At 42.6% G+C, this 7,267-nt stretch overlaps 1 long non-coding RNA gene across 1 annotated transcript; it reads right to left on the bottom strand.

The window, feature by feature from the left end:
* Positions 1–340: 340 nt before the first annotated feature.
* On the bottom strand, positions 341–2,762 carry LOC118609322. The gene is made up of 3 exons (XR_004953253.1): positions 2,723–2,762; positions 929–1,023; positions 341–365 (listed from the first exon to the last, which is right to left on the bottom strand). It is a non-coding gene; the product is annotated as an uncharacterized LOC118609322 (long non-coding RNA).
* Between the last annotated feature and the right edge of the window lie 4,505 nt (positions 2,763–7,267).

Genomic DNA, 7,267 nt, shown 5'->3' with positions numbered 1-7,267 from the left:
TATCTCTTTCTCCTCCTGTAGAGTAGTTCCCCGCCCTATGACCTTAGTTGTCTTCCTTAAGGCCCTATCTCCAAATACAGTCATATTCTGGGTTGGAGTGTCAACATATGAATTTGGTGGGGGACTGCTCAGTCTATAAGAGTGTGATGATACATTTGATGCAGAGCCCCTGAGGACAACATCGCTCTCCTCAGCCCAGTGTTTCTGGGCTTTTCTTCATGAGAGATTCCTCTCTTCTTGTGAGCTATATGGACGTAGAGAATTTGGGTTCTCTGTGAAGAACAAGGGAGGCGTTAGAAAGCGTTGTCCTCGTTATTCTTGATCTTGTGCATAACCTTCACTCTGTTGGTTGGTTTGCAAATAAACTGAAAGAAAGCAAATGTTAAGAGGGTCCAAACCATCATATTTGCTGATCTTCAAAACTATCTTATCTCCTATATTAACTCTTTAAAGAGCCCACATGATGCAATTAAAGAGCACTATACGTGGAATCAGAAGTCCTGGGTTCAAATCCTAACAGCTTACCATGGCTCACAGCCCTCCCCCCTTCCCCCCCAACCCCATGACTGGGAATCTGGCTCCCCTGCATGTGAAAGATGTCCTATGGTGAGGCACAAGGGAGAGAGAGGGCAAGGGGAAGGGCCTAAACGGGGAGGTGGGCTGGCAGGGGAGAGCAGTGAGTCTATAGAGAGGAGGATTCAGGCTGGGTGGATAGAGGAAACTACCAGAGAAATGAGGGTTACAAAGTGATCTGCGAGAGCCCAAAGGATCAAGGAGAGATAGTTTTGTAACAGGATGGTCAGATATGAGCAGGGTAGAAGGAGGAGGCAGGGAAGAGGAATCTGTTGAAGACGCAGCCGCTACACTGGCTCTGCTGGCTGGTGTTAGCCTCCTGTAAAAGGTGGCCTGGGGAAGGCCGCATGCCCACCTGGGCAGACACAGGGCAATTCAGGCCCGTGGAAATGGCACAGGTCTCAGCAGGAGGCAGAAGTTCCTTAACACAGGATTCATCAGACTGGATGCCTGCTGGGGAGCAGACGGAAACACAGTAAATGCATCTCATGATTCAACGCCAGAAGGAAATGAAACATTTTGGAAGTCATTAAATGGCAGATTTTATGTTAATTTGTAATAAAATATTTGGTTAACCCATTGCTCTCTGAGTGACTTCTTGATTTTGTATGTTCAAGACAGATTACTTTGGCATACACTGGAAGGTCCCTGAACTCCGGCTTGTTCCAGCTGTGCATATTTGATTCATCTCATCGATTACTCTATTTCTCATCGAGTGCTTTGCATGCTGAGTAAAACCTCTCATAACCCAGATATCACATTCTCAAGAGAGCAGGTTACCTCAAAGAGGGTACTGTGTTACCGTGCTGCAGGCTGGAGTTGCTACCCAGAATTTGGGATGAACTTGCTCAGAGAACAATGTAATCACTATCACTTATTGAATGCCTAGATCAAAAGGATTTTCATAGAACACTAACATTTTATAGCATTTTTCATTCCCATTCTTTCACCAGTGTACAGTTTTCAAGAGGCTATGTGATATGTAAAGTTATAACATAATGAATGTAGAACAGGTTTGCAAAAATATAAAACACTGTTACTCTTTGAACTAAATATTTTTTACTTTGAAAATACAGTTATATTTTATAAAAATATTTTTAAAGATAGAATACGATGGGCTTATTATTATTTTGTTATTTTACTAACAAAATATTTTAAAGAGAAATTTAATAGAAAAGTAAATTTTAGTTTTTAACGTGGTAAATATTGACAGAACCCACATAAACAAAACTCTTTGAGTTTTCAATAATTTTTAAGAGTGTAAAGAGGTCGCAAGACCAAAATAATTGCAAACTCTATGAGATATGTACTTCCCTTTTCTGTACATTTTTAGCCTTTGTAACAGGCCTGTAAGACAAAGCCTTTGATCTCCAGCTTACAGAAGACAAAAAGGAGGCTCAGAGAAAACCCACACCTCTCACAAGAGACAGATCTAGGTTTGCATATGCTGTATCTTTGCTATATCCACTATCTGCATTGCCTCCACTGTGGCAAAAGAAAATTTTACATAAGAGAAAGAAACCACAACAATTAGTGATTTTGCAAGAGGCAAACTTCACTTTCCAATGCTTTCTGAAAAATATTGTCTGTGTTACTTTGTCGCAAGAGAAGGAAACCAATTTAGTTTAAAAATACATTTTTCCATCCCTTGCTTAGCCTTGGGCACCTATTCTAGGCATTGCTGAGTCTGTATGGGTCGGGGCCTTGGGAAGACCCGGCCTCCACGCCTGCACAGCACCCTCTACTGGCCCCTTGCTGCTCCAGCACTGTTTGGCCCTATCTGGGGGCTCCCCTTTCCCGGAAGAACCCACAGGGACCATTGGCATCTTACAAAGGTTAGGAATTCCTTCAGGGAAACCAGTCTTTCATATGAATATATGAGTCTGCCTTCAACAGTGAACCCTCCCTTGGAAACTTTCCTGGTTTGCAGGTACATTTTTCTGCATCATTTTCCACATTCAAGCTCAGAACAAACACACAAAGAACCGCCTTTCTCTATTCTTGTCACTTGACGGGAAGCCTGGCATGAGCTTCAAATTCACACAAACTTAGATTAGAATTAAGGCCCTCAGGCCTGTAGCCGGGCAAGTTACTTTGCCTTTCAGAGCCCATTCTTCTTACTTAAAAGAATGGAAATGTTAATATTTACCTCGTAGAGTTATTGTGAACCTGAAGTGGGACAATACAGCAGTACTTGGCACAGGGCTGAGCAGTGCTGGTTTGCTCTTTTCACTTCTGCTCTGAGCTGCAGGAAGAGCAACCACACTGCAAACGGAGTCACTGTCACTGAGGGTGACCGTGGGCTGCATGAAATCTCACCCCACTCTGGTCTTCTTCCAGGCTTCAGTCATAGATTTAGCGCCCGCCATCGGCAGATATTTGTGTGGCTCTCAGGATACAAAGTTGAAATAAGTTAAGATTCTCTTCTCTCAAGAAGCTTACAGTTTAATGCAGTGGTTCCCAGCTTTTGCAGGAACATTATTGATAGTGGTTAGACGTTTACATAACTTACGAAATGATCCGCCTAGTAAGTCTAGTACTCATCGGGCACCATACATAGTTATTACAATATTATCGACTACATTCTCTAAGCTGTCCTTTACATCCCTGTGACTATTTTGTAGCTGCCAATTTGTACTTTCTAATTTCTTCACCTTTTTCACCCATTCCCCAAACCTCTCCCATCTGACAGCCATCAGTTTGTTTTCTGTATCTATTAGTCTGTTTCTGTTCTGTCTATTCATTTATTTTGTTAATGTCTAACCACTATGCTGTGTATCTGAAACTAATATAATATTGAAAGTCAATTGTAATTGAAAAATAAAAGTAAAAAAGAACTTTGCCCAGATCACTCTTCCCTTAAAAGACTTAAAAAAAAAAAAAAAAAAGGTTTTATTTTTTTAAAACCATTTTAGGTTCACAGCAAAATTGAGCAGAAAGTGCAGAGATTTTCCATATACTTTCTTCACCCAGATATACACAGCCACCCTACTTTTAACATCTCCTGCCAGAATAATACATGTGTTAAAACTGATGATCCTACAGAGACACATCGTCACCCCCAGAGTCTACGGTTTACTTCGGGGCTCACTCTTGGTGTACTTTCTATGGGTCTGGACAAGCTCTCAATGCCAAACTGGAAGCAGGGGTTGGAGTGAGAGGTCTGAAGCTGTTATACTGCTGGCTTTGAAGGTGCAGCAGGGCGCCATGAGCCAGAAATGTAGGTGCCTTCTAGAAGCCAGAAAAGGCAAAGAAATGGACTCTCCCTAAGGTCCCCCAAGAAACCACAGTCTTGCAGATACCTTGATTATAGCCCAGGGAGAGTCATATCGAACTTCTGCTATACAGAACCAAAGAGAACAAAAAGTTTTAAGCCACTGGGCTTGTGGTCATTTGTTACAGCAGTAAAAGGAAATGAATACTCGGAGTGGCGTATACCTCTGGTGATGGATCAGAGCACTCCCAGTCAGCTGGGTTGTGAGCAGCAGGAGTTCTGCCAGTGGGGTCTTCAGGACAGCACTTCAGCATCATTAGCACCATGGCTTCATAAACCTGGGGTTTTGCTTTTTCAGTAATCCTCAAAATAAGGCACCTGTAGCACTGAAATGATTGTTTTCCTTATGTAATAGGTGATTTATCGCATTATCCTATCTGAAGTGATTATTCTCATGTGTCAAATTGAATTTAATTGATTTTCATATCTGAAGGGCTTGATAGCTGCTAACTAGATCTAATTGGCCAAGAGCACCAGAAAACAGTCTGTGTTTCTCCCTCTTACATTTATTTGCATCCTAAAAGGCTGTATTTACTTTTTTAGAGTAAAACTGCTTTGTATGCCAGGCCATATTGGCAAATTCTCTGGAGGGAAGAGAATCTTCTAGTAAAACACAGCCCAAGAATCTGTGGCAAGCAGATGAACACTAAGAACATTGTTTCAGCCAATGGAAGAGGGTAGGAGAGAGAAGACATTCCGCGAAGGGGATGGGACCTTTCGGAGGACCTGGGCTGCCAGACCCAGGGCCCATGCAGCAGCCGCCAGCAGCCGCCCGCAGACAACCTCAAAGGGGCTTTCCACTCTGCAGAGCCTTTTTTCTGACCTTGTTTTTCTGTCAACGGCTTTTTTTATATTTGTTTCTGGTCACCTCAGAGGAAGCCCATGTCTGTGAATGCTTTCATACCAATCTTGGAAAATTCAGATCATCTGTTCAGGGGCAGCTGCCTTCAGGGCCAACTGTAACCTCAAGGCTTCATCTGGGTGTTTGGTGACTAAGCTTTTGCAGTGTCATGTTTTATTTTTCTGGGACAACATGTACAGCAGCATTTACTCCCAGATTTGCCTAAGGCTAATGCTGGAAAGTGCTGGAAAGTGCTGCAAAACAAAAGGACAAGCTTCTTGCCGGGTTTATGTGATGCATAATTAGAGTGATATCATCATATAACGTATTATTACATAGGTCTACATAGTTCATGTGTCTATTTACGTATATACACACTAGTAGAGATATAGCATTAAGGCGAAATTTCTTTACAGCTCCAGCAAGATTCTGCCATCAACATTCTATAACCTGTAATTAATACTCTGTTCAATAATGTTATAACGATAACATTACTTGATATTACTTCTGTGTCAGCCTCCTCTTTAAAATATCCACCACAACTGCATATTGACGTAGACTTTCCCAGGTTACAAAGCCCTTCCACATACATTATTTTACTCAATCCTCACACAAGGGAGGAACCTAAGGCTGAGAGGGTAAGTGATGTGCCCCAAATTACAGAGCTGCCAAATGGGGGAGCTGAAGTCAGCAAATAACAGTTGCTATTTGTTCTGTATGATTACACCTTTGGGGAATTCCGAAATATCAAGAAGTTGTGATGGTCAAAAAAAAAAAGAATGATTATCATTGATTCAGCATGCACTGTATGGCAGGCACTTCCGTGCGCTTCTCATATAATCTTTGTCATCTTTAGAGGTAAGTAGAGTAATTCTCACTTTACGGATGAGGAATCTATGGTTCGGGGAGGTGAAACAACAAGCCCACGGCCATATGGCTCACATCTGGTAGAGCCAGGTTTGAAATCAGTTCTGATTCCCTTTTGGCTATGTTACCTGTTTTCACTTTAGCGCAAATTTCAATCAATGCTGCTACCTTTTGTATCAGTATTTGCACTTCACAACATCTCTAGTTATGGAATAAAAGGACTTGTTCCCTATTTAAAAAAAGAAAGAAAGAAAGAAAGAAATTCCAAACCTTAGGAAATAGGTGGGAGGGGAGTCTGCAGGTCAGTGGGCAGCCCTGTTAGTATCTCTGAAAATCGCAGGGCAGAGCTGGCCAGCTGGGGCTGTTGGTGGCACAACTTCCACTCTCAGGGAGAAGAAAATGCCTCTTCTGGGAAGCGTGAGAACCCCAGAGAACGCCTGAGTTCCCTAGGCAGAGTGAATCTGAGTGGCCCTGCTCTTTAGGAGTTGTGTGGCTTTGACAACTTCTTCATATTCTCTGGGACTCTTTCTTTCCTGGGAAAACAGGGATTAAATTAGATAAAAATGTGGAGCTTCCGAGGCAAAAAAGGGAGGTTATTCTTACGTGTTCTCTTCTAGCAAGCCAGGGTCCCTTCACCCTTCTCTGAGTGACCACTCTGAGTAACACATTAATAACCGCCATGGCATACACACAATAAGATTTTGCATGCTGCCTTCGCAAGGGCCTGTGCTGAGTTGATACACGTGTCATTTCCTACAAGTTTCTAAACCTCTACCAAGAAGCTACCTTATGTGGCAAGGTTGTTGCTTATGTTAGGAAGTGACTTTGCAGATCATAGGGACAGTTTGTATTCTACAGGCTGATGGCATGGAAAAGGAAGCCTGCCTGCAGCTGTAGATTTTCAGGAAGCCAGTTACAGGAGGCCACACAGTGTGAGCTTCGGAGGTGGGTGGAACCCAGCTTCAGAGTCTCCCAGCTCTGATAACCACCAATGTGGTTGCACCTCTCCAGCCTCAGTTTGTATAATGAAGTTGCAATTTCTATTCTCAGGACACCTGCAAAACTTGCAGATCATGTTAATGAAATGCTTAACAAAGGGCCTGGGATACAGTAGGTGTTCAGTAAACATTACTTCTCCCGTTTCCTCATCCTCAAGCCCATGTTCAGAGGTGTGCATTTGTAACAAACACAAAAGGCAAAAGCACAATGGATGAAGAAAGGCTCTGGAGGGGCTCTGTACTGTGCTCCGTCTATTCTGGAAGGCTCAGTTTGATCCACCCCATTCAGATGTTTCACGCAGTGTGTTCTTCAACTCAAGACTTTATGGAGATGATAGAGGGATTTGGTAAAGATAGCCGAACTTACATATATTAAGAGAATAATATTCAGACACTGCCGTGTGGCAATCCCTGGTGAACTCTAGCATTAAACTCCCGTTTATCTTCACTTGGGACAAGGGATTGCCCTCATGTGGCTAGAACACACAGAAGCCCACATTGTAATGTGTTTCTGCTACATCCTGGGAACCCTCTTGTGTCTTATTTTCCTTCATTGCCTTTGCCGAAATGTCCACTTCCGGCTTCAGAACTGGTAATGCTGACTTCTTAGACTTTGTTTACATAATTGCTGAAATTGTAGTTTTTAAGTCTTGCATCTTTATTGAATTGATTTCTGCAAAAGGCTTTGCTTCCCTTGCCAATACTCTGTGATTA

Source organism: Rousettus aegyptiacus, unplaced genomic scaffold, assembly GCF_014176215.1.
Source record: "Rousettus aegyptiacus isolate mRouAeg1 unplaced genomic scaffold, mRouAeg1.p scaffold_m13_p_11, whole genome shotgun sequence".
NCBI classification, from domain to species: Eukaryota; Metazoa; Chordata; class Mammalia; order Chiroptera; family Pteropodidae; genus Rousettus; species Rousettus aegyptiacus.
Note: the sequence above shows the minus strand (reverse complement) of the source record. Positions and strands in the feature narration are given on the sequence as shown.